Source organism: Bos indicus, chromosome 24 (genome assembly GCF_029378745.1).
Source record: "Bos indicus isolate NIAB-ARS_2022 breed Sahiwal x Tharparkar chromosome 24, NIAB-ARS_B.indTharparkar_mat_pri_1.0, whole genome shotgun sequence".
Classification (NCBI taxonomy): domain Eukaryota; kingdom Metazoa; phylum Chordata; class Mammalia; order Artiodactyla; family Bovidae; genus Bos; species Bos indicus.
The window spans coordinates 511,242-514,572 of NC_091783.1; the positions used below are offsets into that span (position 1 = coordinate 511,242).

Sequence of the window (3,331 nt, forward strand, 5' to 3'; positions counted from 1 at the left end):
TGAGCAATTTCACTTTCTGTTTCCAATAAGGCAAATATCATTAATAAAGCAGGTCAAACACATTTTCAGTGTGCATATGTCTAAGTATGCACACTGAAATATTATGTCTAAGAAATGTACATGTATTGGGACTTCCCTAGTGGTCCAGTGGTTAAGAATCCACGGTCCTTTTCAGGGGACCTGTGCCTGATCCCTTGGGGGAAACTAAGATACCACATGCCACAGGGAACTAAACCCAAACAGCGCAACTAGAGATGTCCGCATGCCACAGAGAAGACCCAGCACAGCCAAATAAAATAAAATAATTTAAAACCTTTATGCAAACCAATAAAAACTAAAAAATACATATCCTAGTTGAAAAATAGTTTAAAATGCTAACCACCATCTAAACCTTCAGTGAGTTATAATCTTTTTCAATAGTAACATCAGGGATGGCAGATCACTATAACTTACACAATAACGAAAAAGTTTAAAATATTGCCAGAATTACCAAAATGTGACATGTGACAGAGACATGAGTGAGCAAATGTTGCTGGAAAAACAGTGCTAATAGACTTGCTTGATGCAGGGTGGCCACAAATCTTCAATCTGTAAAAATGCAGTATCTGCAAAGCACAATACTGTCAAGTGCAATAGACAATATACATCTAGGCACACACACACACACACACACACATACATAAAGAGACAACCAATTATGTGTTAGGGACATTCCTAAGCCTGGCATGCTGCGATTCATGGGGTTGCGAAGAGTCAGACACGACTGAGCGACTGAACTGAACTGAACTGAACTAAGCTATTTTCACTTGACATGTAATTTAATTTCCCTGAAATTTCTGTAATGTTATTATCAATACCTCTATTATTCAGATGTGATAATATATGAAACCCTAAAACCACTGGACATTGCAATGACAAAAACAAAAAATAATAAAGGAAGTAAGAACAAAACAATGAAGAGAATATATATATTTATATTTATATACACATATGGAATCTTATTCTCTGTAAAAACTGACAAAGATGTGTTCCTTATTGTAAAATAACAGGTGTTCAATTGTGAAATGAATCATAGTCCCCTTTATGGATGTTAAAATAAGATGTGATACTTAGTCCATTAAACTCATGAAAGTCTAAGAGAAAATTAAATTTGTGTGTTTTAACAGTCCAGTACACTGTCCAATTTAAAACATTTCATATAGCATCAAAGCAAAGAAGTAGGCTGCACATTTTGAAATAATCAATCCTAAACTTGTAAATTGAAAAAGCACAAAGATAAGAGAATTAAAAAGACTCACTCATAGCTATTCACATCTTGACTGCTCTTTTCACTCCAACACTGAAACGCATCATTACCTTTTCATCAGCCTCCAATTTCTAACCCTGAGTCCTGCTAGGAAAATACTCTCTAGGATAATATTTTGGAGCTCACCACTTTTCTGAGTGCTTCTTTCACATCCTTGTTCCTCAGACTATAGATCAGGGGGTTCAGCATGGGGATCACTACAGTGTAGAACACTGTGGCCACTCTGTCAATGTCCATGCTGTTGCCAGATTGGCACCGGCAATAAATGAAAAGGACTGTTTTGTGAAAGACGATGATGGCAGCGAGGTGGGAAGCACAGGTGGAAAAGCTTTGCACCCTTTGTCTGCAGAGCGCATCCTCAGGATGATGATGAGAATAAACAAGTAGGATGTGAGGATGACCACAATGGTGATAACCTCATTGAAAGCAGCCACAATGTAGAGAACCAACTGATTCATGGTGACATCAGAGCAAGCAAGAGACAAGAGAGGGGGAAGATCACAAAGAAGTGGTTGATCACATTTGATCTGTAGGATGGGATCTGAAGAGCTAAACACAAGTGAATCACAGAACATACAGTAACATTGAGATAGCAACAAGTCACCAACTCCATGCAGAGATTTCGGGACATGGTGACCATGTACAGCAGTGGGTCACAGATGGCCACACAGCGGTCATAGGCCATCACTGCCAGCAGAATGACCTCAGTTACCCCAAATGTGCAAAACAGGTAGAATTGCACAGTGCATTCCAGGAAGGAAATGGCTCTGTCTTCATTTAAGATGTTAGCTAGCATCTTCGGCGTGTTGGTCGTGGAGTAACAGAAATCCACAAAGGACAAGTGGCTGAGGAAAAAGTACATGGGGGTGTGGAGTCCAGAGCTGACCCGAATGAGACCAATCATGCCCAGGTTTCCCCAAACTGTGACTCCAAGATGGAAAGAAACAGCAGGAAGAGGAATCCAAGGGGGCTCAGGGGCATCTGAGAATCCAAGGAGGATGAAGTCTGTCACAGCAGTGCAGTTTTCCTTGTCCATGTCCTCACTTTACCATGGTTGCAGAAAAATAGTAATAGTTATTCTCCATGAGTTCTTCCCCAGTTTAGTTTTGACTGTCTCCTATAAGGGGAGAAGGCAATGGCAACCCACTCCAGTACTCTTGCCTGGAAGATCCCATGGACAGAAGAGCCTGGTAAGATGCAGTCCATGGAGTCTCTAAGAGTCGGACATGACTGAGCGGCTTCACTTTCACTTTTCACTTTCATGCATTGGAGAAGGAAATGGCAACCCACTCCAATGTTCTTGCTGGAGAATCACAGGGACCCGGGAGCCTGGTGGGCTGCCGTCTATGGGGTCGCACCAAGTCGGACACGACTGAAGCGACTTAGCAGCCGCAGAAGCATTCTCCTAAAAGAGACATGACAATATATAGGATATATTTTATAGCAAAGAAATAAGGCATTGCTTTGGGGAAGTTTAGGAAAAGCTCAGAAATTGCATCACTCAAATACATCGAGTCCATAGTTTACTTCACAGATCACAGGAAAGGCTTGCATCCATATGAGCCTGTATGATTCCTTAAACTGCTGCTGCTACTGTTGCTAAGTCGCTTCAGTCGTGTCCGACTCTGCGCGACCCCATAAACGGCAGCCCACCAGGCTCGCCCGTCCCTGGGATTCTCCAGGCAAGAACACTGGAGTGGGTTGTCATTTCCTTCTCCAATGCATGAAAGTGAAAAGTGAAAGTGAAGTCGCTCAGTCGTGTCCGACTGTTAGCGACCCCATGGACTGCAGCCCACCAGGTTCCTCCATCCATGGGATTTTCCAGGCAAGAGTACTGGAGTGGGGTGCCATTGCCTTATCCCTTCCTTAAACTAGTTATATACAATTCGGGGCTTAGAACTGAATCATCAGAAAGATATAAAATATTATTTAATTATCCATATTGTTTTTTATTAAATTAATATATACACAGCACTATATATAAGGGTTTCGGCTTATTTGGTAGAGAACCTGCCTGCAATGTGG

At 41.5% G+C, this 3,331-nt stretch overlaps 1 pseudogene; it reads right to left on the minus strand.

The window, feature by feature from the left end:
• Positions 1–1,408: 1,408 nt before the first annotated feature.
• LOC139179330 (olfactory receptor 5L2-like) lies at positions 1,409–2,342 on the minus strand (annotated as a pseudogene).
• Positions 2,343–3,331: the final 989 nt, after the last annotated feature.